This window comes from Meleagris gallopavo, chromosome 20 (assembly GCF_905368555.1).
Source record: "Meleagris gallopavo chromosome 20, MGAL_WU_HG_1.1, whole genome shotgun sequence".
Classification (NCBI taxonomy): domain Eukaryota; kingdom Metazoa; phylum Chordata; class Aves; order Galliformes; family Phasianidae; genus Meleagris; species Meleagris gallopavo.
The window spans coordinates 3,849,192-3,864,324 of record NC_139423.1 but is presented as its reverse complement, the minus strand read 5'-3'; the positions used below and the strand labels follow the sequence as shown (position 1 = coordinate 3,864,324).

The 15,133-nt window shown below is 50.3% G+C and overlaps 1 protein-coding gene across 7 annotated transcripts in view; it reads right to left on the bottom strand.

Moving 5' to 3' along the window:
* TNRC6C (trinucleotide repeat containing adaptor 6C) overlaps window positions 1-7,409 on the bottom strand; it is an 88,315-nt gene extending 80,906 nt beyond the window's left edge. For 6 of the 7 annotated variants that reach the window (XM_085240497.1, XM_085240500.1, XM_085240501.1 and 3 more), the window contains exon 1: window positions 6,367-7,409. The gene's annotated coding sequence lies outside the window, so the exon portion shown is untranslated. The remainder of the gene's footprint in view (window positions 1-6,366) is intronic. The other variant, XM_085240503.1, reaches the window with a different exon arrangement.
* Between the last annotated feature and the right edge of the window lie 7,724 nt (window positions 7,410-15,133).

Sequence of the window (15,133 nt, the reverse complement as noted above, 5' to 3'; positions counted from 1 at the left end):
CTGCACGCTGCAAATATGTGGGAGTTTAAACACAAATGAAAAAAATTACTTGTTTTTGTATTAATACATCCCTAGCATTTAACTACAAAAACCAAAACATTGCCCTCCGTGACTATTTTGCTCAACTTAAATGCATTTTGAATCAGTTTAGTTGCTGTTCCACTGCATCTTCAGTTGCAGCACGTTGCTGAACAAGTAATCCTTCTTTCCATTAAGTTTCCAAGTTTTCTGCTCCACCACTTTCCATAATAAAAGCATCTGGGTACCAATTCCTGCCAGTGATAAATCTATCAAGTACTCAATTAACAGCTGAACTCGGCATTTTTATTATATACTGGAATATCAGACCCATCATCAGAACGGATTATCACCATGTTTCAACCCAGTAAACGAACAGCCTCTCCACTAGGGAACCAAACTGCTCCCAGCTGCAGTAAACACCACTTTGGAAATCAATTTATAGTGAATCACCATCTCTGCAATGACCATTTCATGCCTTCAGCTAGTCCATAAAATGCCCAAGGGAGCAAATACTCTCAGAAATACACAGGTTGCTCCAAAAGTAATGCTCCCTATTTATTTCCATCGAAAGTACAACAGATCCAAAGAGCACGAGAGCATTATTTGGTAGAGCAAATTCTCAGCTACTGTTTTGCAATACCATCAGCTGTGCACTTCCACTTGTGACGAACAAGAGCCTGCATGCCACACTCAGGGGAGGTGACCGCTGTTGCTCTGCCTGGCTGTGCTCACACCCACTCCATTCATCAAGCCCAATGGCAGTGGGTGCCATTTTTTCTTCACAGAAGAATTCCACATTTTTTTCTTCACGTGCTTCCATGTTAGATGTCAGGCTGCTCCTCCGCTGCCATCTGTCACACAGCAACAAAATGTAATGGGTTACAGGTGGGAAGGTTCAACCTCTACTGCCCTACCACCAACATGTGCTTCCAACGGTGTGGGCCAACATCAAGCAGTAGGAGGCATTACTTTCAGAGCAGCCCTCCCATACTCAAAAGGTCTGCATATTATCTGATCAGAAGATGCAGACAGACCTCCAGAAAGATGAGTTGCTGCTTGTTTGGATGCTGACAGAGGGGACAACTTCAGTGCAGCTGGACTGTCAGAGCATCATCACCATCCGGACAGCAGAGACCAACAGCTATCAACCACCTCACCTGCTTCCAAATACATGGGGTTTTGTTGTCACCTTAGTAGTTCTTCCACCAATGCGTGAAGAATGTTTTATCTTCATAAATGCATTTTATTAAGCAAATTGCGATGGATTCACCCAGTAATACAGCCATTGCTTTATTCGAATATAATGCTTCAGTGTAGCAGTATTAATATCAAAAGCAATGTGTTCTTGGTGCCCAGTGAGATGAGACTTGGGATTGCCGTTTTCAAAAGCTTCAAAAAGCTTGATTAGAAGAATAACTACTGGAGAAGTAATTGTATCATACTTTCACTAAGCTCTTTTACTCTGCTATTTATACAGAGTCTTCTCTTGACTGCAGCAATCACAGACCAGATTTAGTCCTACACCTGGATTGGACACCCACACTTGATGATCAGCATACTACAAAATATTCAGTAGCATTTAGATTGCCACAAGTAGGCTCTTCTCCTGTACTACAACATGCTATAGCTTTTAAATGGCTTAAGACAACGAACCTCTTCACTGTATATATATTTATTTATTTATATTTATATATTTATATTTATATATACACACACATCAGTTAAGACCACAAAGAGAAACCAAACTGTTTCACAAGCAGGAAAATGAAGAGGTACATTATAGACAGATGTGATAAGCACTCTTAGGCCAAGGGGTTATTTTGAATTAACAGGAAGTTTTTGCAGCATCACAAATCAAGACCAGGACAGAACACAGCAGAAGATGGAGACAAGAAGGACTAAACATGCAGATATGGGGTATTTTGCAGCCTGGGTAGAAAAGAAACTGTCAAGTGAATCATCCATTTCAAAGCTGAAAATGGGGCCGAACCCAAACTATGCCTTTTAGAAGCAATTCTCCTGCATTAGGCAAGCTTGTAACTCATTAGAAATAGGGAGAGGAGAGGAAAGTTGAAACCTGCAGGTGCACAGAATGACAGCAGAGGAAGGCTAAGAAGGCATGCTGCAGGCTGGCCTTCCCAGCACACTGCACCTGCAGGGCTACAAAGCCTTCCAACACCTCCTAACTTCGGACCGACATCTACACTAAGAAGAACGTCTACAAAGTTACTCTTCCAAACATATCCTGAGCTCTATCAGAAGCATTGGAAGCAATAGCAAAAACCTGCTCTGGTTCTTTGTCAATGGCACAGGAATAGGGCACAGCAAAAAGGCAGGCAGCGCTGACCCGTCCGTGCAGCTGCTCTTAGCACTGCTGAGCTGCTTCCTCTTCCTGCAGTGCTTTGCAACGAAGCACCGCGCTGCTGCTCTGCTGTTCACCAACAACCACTGCTTAAAAACACTCCCACTGTCAGCATCTGAAATTAGCATCAGCCATAGAAACCTTTTGGGATTCTGAGGAACTAAGAGCCCCAGTCAGACCACGCACAGCATCAGGCTGAGCTTAAAATAGAGCAGGCAGTTTGAACTCGTTATTGATATGAGGACACGCTGACCACACAGAGCAGCATCCAGGGCGCAGCCAGCACTGCATCCATCCCAGATAAAAGTTCTGCTCCTCTGCTGCGCTGCTGAGAAAAGCGTAAACTTCCAGCAGAAACAGGCAGGCCGAACACAGGAAGGGGAAAAGGAGGAGGAGGGAAATCAGTGCAGCTAAGGAGAACCAGACATGCCATTTGGGGGGGAAATTTTCTTGACCAGATCCTAACACAGGCGCTCCCTGTGACGCCTTTGGAAAGTCACTATGGGAAAATGCACACAGACCTCACTAACAAGAAACTAAGGAAAATTCAGGATGGCTCTGCCTGCAGAAGTGCCCGTGGGCACACACTAAGCACTCCATAGCCCAAGGTGGTTTTTTCTCCCTTGGGCTGAGGGCTCTCTTCCTCCAGCTGGTAGTCGCATGATAACTATTTCGAGACCTATAAACATATTTTTATCTGGGGCTTAATTACACAAAGGGATGCCAATCGACTTGACGAGTCAATCTTCCTCCCAAATGAAAGAAAAGTCTCCAGCAATCCAGTGCTTACTGCTAAGAAAGCAAACACACACACAGCCGTGGGATAAACATCACCTATTTTAATACAAGGCAAAAAAACAACCGTTCCCATTTCATAGAATCACAGAACGGCTTGGGTTAAAAAGGACCATAATGACTGCTTAATTTCAACCCCCTGCTGTGCGTGCAGGGTCACCAACCACCAGCCCAGGCTGCCCAGAACCACATCCAGCCTGGCCCTGAATGCCTCCGGGGATGGGGCATCCACAAGAGTGGATTCTCATAAGCGAGCTTCTGAAACAGAATCTCCTGATTGAGACCGAAGTCGATGCGAATGTACTTCTCAATCCTTTAAGCGAATGTGCGTTTCAGAAGCAAACTGCAGAGAGCTGTTTATTACAAACGACTTCCACCTCCACAGCCCTCAAAGGCAAACCCTAAAGCTGTGTGCAAAGCCAGACAATCTGGGCACCCAGCCATAAGCCAGCACTGCTGCAGCACAGATAACTGTTCTCACTCTCGAGCCATCCTTGGCTGCAAACCCATGGGGAAGACATCCAGAACGCAGCCCTCACTGCCGCCAAAGCTTCTAATGTTTTATGAGCTTGAATTGCAACTACAGCTGGGAATACAGCACTGAGAAATTACGGCGCTGGTTCACATCCAGAGTTAAGAGCAAAACCGACTCCGACGTCGATTCCTGCTGCTCCGAAGGAAGGCTTAAAGCACATCGAGCCATCTCACAGATGTCTGCGGTGAAATTTAGTGTCCCTGCACGAAGAAAGTGATGTCACATTTCAGAAAAAGACAAAAGAATCAGCAGCGCGTTCTGAACTGCCGCTGCACTCTCAGCAAATGATACCAGCTTTGATATCATCTGAAGCTGCTCTGTAAGCACTCTGTGCAGGAGAAGGCAGTTTGTTACTGTGACCAAACTCAGACATTTTTATCTCCTGCAGCAGACATTAAAATGCATTGGTGCCAAAGCAGGAAACTGCACGCTAATGAGGTTTCACAAAACGCAGAACTGTTTGTTGGAATCCAAGTGATGTTAATCACAATTAAGCAGTGATACCATAAGCAAAGGTCTACCTACATCCAGTAATTAAGATGTAAAACTAAGCCGTGTCTTTGGTAGACGTTTTTCATAAATAGCTCAGAATCCTAAAGCAAGATCAAACAATACTTTGATTCCTCTGCTTTCACACGTTAAGAACCATCTTTCATTGTACCACCAGCACTGCCCAATGAAGAGACCGTGCAAAACACACAGACCATTTAATAACGCAATTTATTGTCACTTCTAGATCACCTTCCCATTCAATAAAGTGTATTTCTCTTCTAAACACTATTTGCTGTGGCTGATATCTTCATAACACAGCTGAACACCCCAAGCCATTATCACTAGAAGGCATCAGCTGATGCTAAATTGGCTCGACTGCAGCGTCACAGGCATTTAAGAGGTTTCCTTATCATTCATCTTTAATACCAAAGGATCGACAGGCTCCTACCTGCAGCTTCTAGGCCAAAGGGAAACCTTCTAATGGTATTACCATTATCTTGTCATCTGCATTTTAAACAATTAAAACAATAGCCCTTGTGTTGCACATCTCCACTGTAACCAAAGATGATAAATGTTTAATCACTCACTTCTCATGTTCAAAGTCTTACATACAGCACTGATTATTTAACAAAACAAACAACGTGAATTCTACCTTCAAGCTGCTATACCTTCCAACAGCAGCAGCACATGCATTAAGAGATGAGTAACGGACTGCTTCGGTTCGTAAAGGTTTGAGCATTTTATTTTTAAAGCTGCAGCTCCGGTAGCCAAGACTATCCAGCAATTCTTTCCAAATGAAAGCCTCTTTTTACTAAAGGAAAGGATGGCTCCACCCCTGACCTCCTCCTTCAGCTTGTTTTGGAAAGGGGCCAGATGACAGCATTTGGAAAAGCGCTTGTTTATCTCTGCGAGGCCAGCTGCTAGGAGGAAATAAATGTAAGTTAACATATTACCCGTTCCCACATAGACGGCTCTTGGTTAAGGCTTCGCAGCTCAAACCGAAACCAAACCCTTCTGCTGGGTTTTAATACCAAATGGCCACTGAGGAGAGGAGCTGCACCTCGCTGTGAACGGGGAATTGTAGGTCAGCCCGAGCTGACAGCAGGCAGCAAATCCCTACCGGGATGAAGAGTCTTTTCTGAATGAAGGGAGCCAAAAGCATAAATAAAATCCTTCTTTCCTATCCTTCTAGGCTGCTGTAACACTCCACTTTCTGTAAGGTTAAGGCTAACCAACAGTTTGAGACACGGGGAGATGCTCTGCTTGGTAAAGCCTTCAGCCTAACCCCGCTTCGCTATTACTGTTTGGCAAAGTACGGAACTCGGAAGCTCCGAGTGCTCCGCCTTAGAAGTACTTTTGTGCCCAATTACGCTTTTATGCTTAGGAAATGTCAAAGTCTTAGAAGGCCCAAGTACAAAAGGCCAGGACTGCTTCCTCTAAGGGTAAACAAAAGACGATGGAAGTCAGGAAAAGCACAAGTTCTTTCATTAATAGGAAAGACTCATCGTAGAAATGAATAAAACCTAAAATGAAGACAGACGGCAGGTTTTCCAACCACCCTTCCATCCGGCAGGCTCCGGGCACCACCATCCCAGCCGGGGCCGAACGCTCCTCCTCGGGGCCGGGCCGGGAGCGCCCGCGTGTTGCGCAGCTCCGCACCGCGGCGAAGCGATGCCCGGGGCTGCACGCAGTATAACGCTACGCGGGCGGCGTAACCGCACTACGCGGATGGCGTAAACCCGTCCGCACGCGCAGCGCTACGCGCCCGGCGTAACCCCTCCGAGGCGGACGGCTGCGGGAGGGAGGGAGAATTCTGCAGCAGAAAGGCCATGACGTAATAAGGATTACGGCTAAATTTAAACAGGCCGTGGTGTTGCGGGACGAGCGGCCTCGCAGCCGCACGCTGATCAACTAGCCAGGAAGTACGACTAGCAGCGTATGCAGAGAAAGACACTGAACTCTAAGGTTAGCAATTAATTCCCATAACCAGCCCTGCAACACATTAGGGGATCAGCCTTCAATACGACCTAACGCTACGACCGCAACCCCCGGGGTTCGAACCCGCGGCCCCCGAGCCGCACACAGCGCACTGCAACAACGCTCCGTCCGCCGCAGTCAGAACGCTGAGCCCCGCGGGTCCCGCACAGCCCGGCGCCCTCACCTTCTGGTCTGCTCTGTGCGGGGCTCTTTGGCAGCTTTCGGTTCGGTCTCGCTGTGAGGAAACGAGCAGGGATGTCGTCTACGATGGAGGGGTCTCACTGACGCGTTCCTTTCTTATTTTAAAGGTTGTTTGTTGTGTTGGTGGTGGTTGGTTTGTTTTGTTGGTGTTTTTTTTTTTTCCCTCTCTTTCTGTAATTGTACCCGTAATTTCACGAATCGATGCGAAAAAAATCTCACACGGCCAAAAATAATAATTAAAAAAATTTAAGTTTTTTTGTTGTTGTTGTCGTCGTTTGTCGACACCCCCTCAAAGAAGAAAATAAAAAGAAAAAACAACGGCACAGAGGAGGAGGACGCGCACGGAGGCGCGGGGCAACGGCGGTTCCCGGCGGAGCGCAGCGCGGCTCAGTCCGTGCCTGGCGCGCACGGTCCGCGCTGCAGCGAAGATCCGAACCGGGTCGGGAGGGGCTCTGCCGCGTCCCGGTGGGTTCAGTCCGCGTGGACGGGCATCTGAGGAGGCGAAAAGTGCAAATCAAAAAAAAAACCAGGAGAATCAAATCAGCGAAATACAGCGCGGCCCGCCGGGGCACGGTCCCGCAAAAGGACCCCCCCCCGAACAACGCCCGGAGCGGCGTTCGCTGCGCCCTCCCGGGACGATCCGCACCGCGGGGCCGCCCCGCAGGAAGCAGCGGGAGGGGAGGATCCGGCGGAGTCCCTCCGGAGGGGGGGGGGGAAACGCAGCGGAGGTGCCCCCGGGGCGGGGGTTCGGGCCGGGCTGCAGCAGCGGGTGGGGGCCGCTCTCCGCCGCTCGCTCTCGGTGTCCGCTCAGTGCTGTTGAGCCGGGCCCCCGCTGCTCCTCCGCGCCGCCGATTCGGACGCCACCTCCGCCGCCGCCGCCGTCCTCAGGAGCACAGCTGCTGCCGCCGCGGCCATTTTGTTGCTAACTGACAAGAGCCGCGCCGGGCAGCGCGAGAGCGCGGGGAGGCTCCGCCGCGCTCCCCGCCCCGCCCAGCGCCGCTCTCAAACAGGAAGTGCGCCCCCCCTCCCGCCTCTCCCCTCAACGGGCCCCGATCCTCCGCCCCGCGCGCAGCCACGTGACAGGGGAGCCCCCGCCACATGCAAATGAGCGCCGCGGCCGCAGCCAAAGAGCGGCGAGAGCGGATGGCTTCGCCCCACCCCTCCCCCCGCGCTCAGCTCCTGCCCGGGGGGTGGGGGGAGGGGGGAAGGAGCCGCGCGGTCCGTGCGAGCGGCGGCGGTGCGGTGTGCGCAGCTTCTTCCACCACTCCCCCCCCCCCGCAGTGCAAATGGCTATCGGTGCGTGCACAGCCCCCGCCGTGCAAATTAAGGTTGGTGTTGCACGGCACGCCACCCCCCCCCCCCTTCAAACAGGCATCGGGGCAAATGGGTAGCAGTGCTTTTATAGCCCCCCTTCCCCTCCCCCCCCCCCCGTGCAAAGAGGCAGTGGTGCATTCGCGTACCTCTCCTCGTGCAAACAGCGGCTGTGCCAACGGGTACAGTGCATTCATAACAAGCAGCGGTCGGTGCATCCATCCCCTTTCCCCCCACCCCGGTGGTACACGGCCGATGGCGCATTAACACTCCATGCAAATAGGCTTTCGTGCCCAATTATATATTAAAAATACATAGATTTCAAGCAGGCATCGGTGCATCACTACACACACCCCCCAACGAGCAGCACGCTGCAAAAAGTGGGAGGGGTGCACAGAGTGCTGTTGGGGTGGGGGTGGTGGGAGAGGTGATGCTTGGGCCCATTGCACCCCGGAGCTGCAGGGAGCGACACGCACACAGCTGGCACTGAGCAGCTGGAGCCGTGTGTGCACGGATCTGCGTGCATCTGCAGCTCCGTTCCATACGTGCACAGCATAGGTGTTACATACATGCACTTTATGCACATACGCGTCCATCTGCCCGTGCACGGCGCACACCTATGCATGCACAGCACAGCTCGGGGCTGTCCTCCTGCACTCCCTCGGCCCTTCTCTCTGCACGGTCCCTACACGGCTGGCACCGGGCACCCCGGGGCTGTCCCACGGCCGCTGGAGGGAGCCCACATGGTGCCAGCAGCAGCGCCAGCACCGAGCAGCATTGCGCGGTGGGCTCATGCTGCTCACACACATCGGTATCTCCCAGCACAAGAGGTTGCAGACCCCGCATCGGCAAAGCAGAGCAAACCTGAGAATGATTTATGCACCAATACATTCGCGTGGCCCTGGCACAATCACCAGAAGTGTGACATGACTTCACCTGCTGACACAGCACCCACTGCTCCCAACGCACCACGGCCCCAAAATACTATCTGTGAAAGTTCTCTCTATAGTACAGTTATTCCCTTTCACCTGAGCTGCTCATCGTTAAACACAGAGCACTGTGCTACATTTCCGTGCTTTGCTCTCCTCGCAGTGCTTTGCCCTATTTTTGCAATCTGGGCACATTTACATGGGTGCAACATTGGCAATGTGCCCTGGGCTGAGCCCTGAAGAGCTGCTGCCCCAAAACAAGGGTGCCCATCAGTCTGAGCAAAAATCCCATAGGCTGATACCCATTTTTTTGCAAGGTTTACGTGGCCAAACCTTTTGATTACTGTATTTTTCTGTTGAAATTTGGAGTCGGTCTATATTTTGGGGTAAGAGATAAGAGCATGTCTCTACAAACACGCACCTACATTTTCTCTATGCACCTGGATGTGAAGGTAGCTACGTACACTACCACTTCTGCACAAAAATACATTGCTGCCCAGCAATGCAACATCTGGATTCAATCCTCCCCCCCAACCCAAGAGGCTCCAACCTGCATTTCCCATGGGGAGATGTAGCACGATGCTAAACAGCATCTGGGAAGGGGAAAACAAGGTATGTTTTATTCCTGCTCTTGGAGCAGAGCTATTGTATAAACAAGAACATGAATGTCCCCAGGCCAAGCAGCGAGCAAGGAGAGCACAGCTCTCCCCTTCGTGCTGTGGCACACAGCAGCTGTGATAACACGTTCTGCCTGTTATCCATCGCTGCTTAACATCACACACAGCGTGCCCTGAATGGAGGGGCAGAGCCCCGGCCCTAGAGAGTGCTCTGGAGGAAAGGAGCCTCCTTCAGACAGCTGGGTTCTGTCTTTGTCCCATAGAACCTCATGTGTGCACGGGGAGCACAGGAGATTTTTCCTGATGTGTTCATTGCTCTCCTTAGGGCAGACGCTACTTTGCAATGGGATTTTGCAGCAGGGCCCCATCAATGACACAGATAGCTGACCTCAGAAGGCAGCAATGAACCAGCCCATGCATCCAGCCCCGTGCCCTGCTCCTTTTTACACCAGGTGCTGAAAGGTGCCAAAGTGGCAATGCTTGGTGCTGAGCAATTGTTTGGCCCCTGCATTCACGTCCAGGGCAAACAGGAGTTGGTATGGCCTAATGACCGGGGGGAGATAAAAAATAAGATCGTTTGACCATTTGAGTTGGAAGGGACCTTTGAAGGTCATCAAATGAACTCTCCAACAACTCCCTGCATTTCCAGCTGCCCATAACACCCATTTCTTCCCTTCTCTGATTAAATTAGAGACAGAGTTTGCTTTGCTGGCAAAGGACATTTTGAAGGGGTGATATCAATACTATGATTCTATGGTTCTAGTGTCCATTTTTGGCATGCCTTGGGATCTCAGGGTGAAAATGCTCTACTATTGGGATGACTGTGCTGCACAGATTTCCCCATATTTGGGATAGGATTGCACTTGGGGTATCTTCTGCCTTCCTGATAGGATATATTCCTGGGGTAGAAGTGAGACAGAGCGAATTGTGTGAGACAGATACTAGTTGTACTGTTTAACGAAGCTCTATAGGGTGCTCAAGGAAATGGGATGGAGTCACAGCAGGGAACGTCGCAGTCCTGATAGGCACAGCCCTAAGCCAGGACTCAGCTGCTCCTTGGAATCCATCTCTGCTCCCTACATCACTCACAGAGCCACTGGGATGGCAAAGAATTTATCACCACCCACCCACCATCCCTAAAGTTTTATGGCAATGTGGATCCATTAGAAATCCATTTTACAGAGGTATTAAAATAATGAAGGTGAGAATTAAGAGAGCAGCATGTTCCTTTGAAAACCTGCTGATCATAATATACGGCTTTAAAGAAAGTTATCATGCAGTCCCCTTAAAGAAAGTTATCAATTAGTCACCGTATCCGACATTGGAAAATTGTTCCCTGAAGAGGATTTTAGGAGAAAAGCCACTGCCTAAGTGATGAATTCATCACTAGAGGTGCCATAGCTAAGATGGCATGGAGAGAGATCAGAATCTTGGTAGCTCCTGGTGGGACTGGGACTGGAACTGGGATTGGGACTGGGACTGAGGCTAGGACTGACACTGGGATTTGAATTGGAAAGGGTCCTCATCCTGTATGGTCACAGAAAGGTTGGGGATGTTTCTCAAACCTGGAGAAAGCCCGATATTTCTGTGAAATTGGGATAAACCTGCAAAATACTTTGTTTTGACCCAAAAATGCCTTTTTTGGTGCAGCACAAGGAGACTGCATGGCCAGGGGATTGTTATGGCCATGGGGCTGAGATAGTTGTGGGGCTGCATGGCCGCAGGTCTGTATGGCCATGGGGTTGGTATAGCCATGATGTTGGTACGGCCATAGAGTTGTTATGGCCATGCTGTTGTTATGGCCATGGGGTTAGCATGACCATAGGGTTGGTATTGCCATAGAGTTGTTATGGCCCTTGTTGGCATGACCATGGGGTTGGTATGGCCATGGGGTTGGTATGGCCATGGCGTTGGTATGGCCATGATGTTGGTGGGACCATGATGTTGGTATGGCCATGATGTTGGTATGGCCATGGGGTTAGCATGACCGTAGGGTTGGTACTGCCATAAGGTTGTTATGGCCATAGAATTGCTATGGCCTTGGTTGGCATGACCATGGGATTGGTATGGCCATGGGATTGGTGTGGCCATAGGGTTGGTGGGGCCATGGGGTTGGTGGGGCCATGGGGTTGGTGTGGCCATGATGGTGGTATGGCCATGGGGTTAGCATGACCATAGGGTAGGTATTGCCATGGGGTTGTTATGGCCATAGAATTGTTATGGCCTTGGTTGGCATGACCATGGGGTTGGTGTGGCCATGGGATTGGTGTGGCCATGGGGCTGAACAAGGCAAGCACCTACTTGTCTCAGCTGGGATGCACAGTGTAGCCCTGACACATTGCTGGGCTCTCCTGAGATCAACCAAACAAAAATATTTGTGTTTACTGTGGGGATTTGTCTGTGCATAATTATGCATTAGTCATTACGAGGACTACAGGAGAGTTTTACACATGTAAATATGTTCCACTAATTAGACAGGGCTGGCGTGGGTTGGGTTCTCTCTGCAGCCCGATCCCAAACTCAGCAGAGCAGAGCTGCCTGAGCCCAGAGTGTGCTGAGGCAGGTTAAACCAACCCTTGTGGTTTTGTGCTGGAGCCCCACTGCACTCAGTGCACAATGCAGCAATGCAGCCTTCAGCTGCTCCCTCCTGCACCTGCCCCTGTGGGCAGAGATACTCTGCAGATCACATTCGTAAGGCATTATTTCCTCCCAAAACATTTGAAGTGCAGCAGCTTTCAGTAATCTTCCAGCATCTTCTCCTAGTGTGACAGCCTATTAATGCCATTTGCATGAGAAGTACACAATAAATCATCCATGCACGGTTTAGGACAGGTTATGTGTAGCAGCCTCGCTGTGATGGCTGGAAGGAATCACAGTGGCTCTTTGCTGGATGGAAATGTGCAGCCCTCCATCACAGCTATCCAAATGGGTGCAAGGGAAAGCACTGGGCACCAAATCCATCACCCCCATGCTTGCTGCATGGGGTGCAGTCAGCCTAGGGCTGAAGCTGCGTGGCTCTGCTGGTTGCAGAGGTGCTCTGTGCCCTCTGAACTACCACTGAGTAGCTCTGGTTGCTCAGAAATCAGCCTGAAATCCAAGCTGCTGTGCCCAGAACCTCTGCTTTCCCGCAGGAGTGGCTGTGCATGGAACCAACACAAATGATTTCCTTGTTCCTGATTTACTGGACAACTCAGGCTCCTGTGCCCTTAACAACTTCTTCTTCCCACTGACATTCGCTTGGTTTGGGAAACAACATTTACCATAGAAGGATGCAAAGCTCCTGCAGGCTCTGCACATACTGGGAAAGAAGACAGAAGGAGTGTCCTGCAATGCACAGCACCACCAGGCAGCACCGGGCTGCTCTGCATGGCCCCATCACCACCGCTGCTCACCCAAATGCCACGGCCGTGCAGACGGACAGCTTCTCGTCTGCTCATCTCCAGTGTGACAGCTGAGATCTGTGCTTGTTGCTCACCTGTGTGTGATCTCTGTGGGGGTGCACCTTCTGAGAGCTGATGTGTCACGCCGAAGTCACACGTTCCCAGGCTGCTGTTTGATGCTCGTAACGAACGTCATTCTGAACGCTCTGCCTAAACAAGAATTAATTGTGTTCAAAATTCAGGTTAACGAATGCTGTAAGAAGCTGTCTTAAGGGAAATAAAAGAAAAAAAGCCAACACGGGCGCTAATGATCAGAGCAAAGCCCCAACGTTGGGAGGACTGGGTCTCTGTGGAAGCAGGTTACTCATCATTTCCAGCAGATACATGCCCGCATTGCAAAATGTTTATTTTGTACTCTCTGAAGTGGTTAATCTACATGTGGAGCAATGGAAAGGTGGCTTATTAGGCTAATTGCTAATAATAATAATAATAAAAAAAAAAAGCCCAACCTGAACTACTGTGAGCAAATATTTAAAAACAGGCACAGAGGGCGGTGAAAACAAACAGCATCTCAGTTTTGCATGGGGTTTTCCCACCAGAAATCAGGCGGTTCGAATGGTTCACTTGGCACCTCCGGGCGCCGGGCTGTTCATTACCACCACGTAACTCCACCATGCAGAACTGGATGGATGGAAAGGTGACTGGGAAGGCGCCCAGGGACGTGCTAATGATCCACGGAGATGTCCCTTCCACCAGGACCCGGTGCCACGTTGTCACTGGGAAACGCTTTGCAGAGGGGAAGGAGATGTCATCGCCGAGCGGTGCCGCGATGGCGAAGCCCGAGATGGAAAAATAATTGCATGCATGTTTTTTAATACAACAGGATTCCCCCAAGCTCATTAAAGCAGATGGAAGTTTTCGAACCTGTATTACTTTAAAAATTAATTTACAGCTGTGGGGCTCGGTGGCCCAGAGAACATTAAAATGATAAATCCGGAAAGGTGATGTGAGCAGAAGGGAGGATTGCGTCGGTCACAACATGGCTCGGTGTGAGGCACGGAGATGTCAGGTTTTGTTTGAGCCTCTCCACGGTTCCTCCCGTGCTGTTGTTTCCAGGCTTAACCCAGATTCCAAACCATTGTAGCAAATTATTAAGATTTCCTCCCTAATGACGTGTGATCTCAAAACCGTGCTGGTGGCTCTGCTGTATCTGAGCCGGGCTACAGGACAAGGGGATGTGATGCTGAATGCCCATGGGGCAGCAGCAGGATGTGCTCTGGGCAGATCCGTGCCGTGGGACTGCAGCTGGACACTGAGCAAAGTGAGCTCAGCCCTGGGGATGCACCGTCCTCCCCTTCCTGCAGCTCTGCTCATGCATTTATTGCCATGTGCAGCTGGTTTCCTCACTGTACCCACCAAATTAACTTCCCCACCAAATTAACACCATTCCTTTACTGCCCAGCCCGGAGCAAGGCGCATTCTCTGTGGTGTGTGGGGCTGCAGTCTCCCATTGAGGACTCAGGGCAAACAAAGCCCCCATTCAGTGCCTGGCCCCTCTGCCATCCCTTTGAGCCCAGGCTGCTTTCTTTTTATTCTTTTCCCCAACATTGTTGGTTAATTTCATTGACAAAATTCATAACTCAGGGCTGGAGAGCTTGCTGCTATTCAGCTGCTGGGGGTTTTGTTTCGCTTTTCCACGCTCCCATCCCACCCTGCTCCCACCTCCCCCCCCAGTGCCATGCGGGGGATGGAGCCCTGCACGCAGCATTTGGAGGTTTTCAGCTTTGGGATGGAGAAGGAAAAGCAATCGAGCAGAATGGGAACCCAAACCATGAGTGCAGGAGGGCTGGAATCACACACCACAACCAAGCGTTACAGGTACTGAACCCAGGAGCTGTTTGGGCGCCTCTGAAGGACCTGCAACACTTTTATATGTGCACATAGTTGTATTTATAGCCATCAGAGCAGAGCACTCAGCTGGCACCTAAAGCAAGGCTCGTAATGGTGTGTGATGCAGCAATTCCTGCATTTTCTTTGCACGGCCCCTGCATGGAGTTGGCAGTGCTGGTTTGCAGGCTCAAGGCAGGATCTGGGTGCTTTGCACTGCTGCTGCCACAGAAAGAAATCCCTCCCAGTGCTTCAAACACTGGGAGCATCTCAGCTGTGGGGTCAGCGTGTCTGTGATGCTCCCAGCACAGAATGGGACCACATCCCAACATGTGGGGGCTCTGCAGCTCTGATCCCACAACCACAAAGGCTGCGGTCCCCACACTGAACCAACTGAATCCCTACTCCAGAACCAACAAGATGCACGTGCTTATCCCCAAAGGGCAGTTTATCACATAACCTACTTTTGAGACCTCCTTCTCCTTTCATACAAAAGATTGGAAAAGACCTCTAAGATCATCTAGACCACTCATCAGCCCACCCCAGCCATGACCACCGAACCACGTCTCCTTGCTCAACGTCACCTCCACAATTTGCTCTGCCGCTGCTACCCCGAACATCGCTCC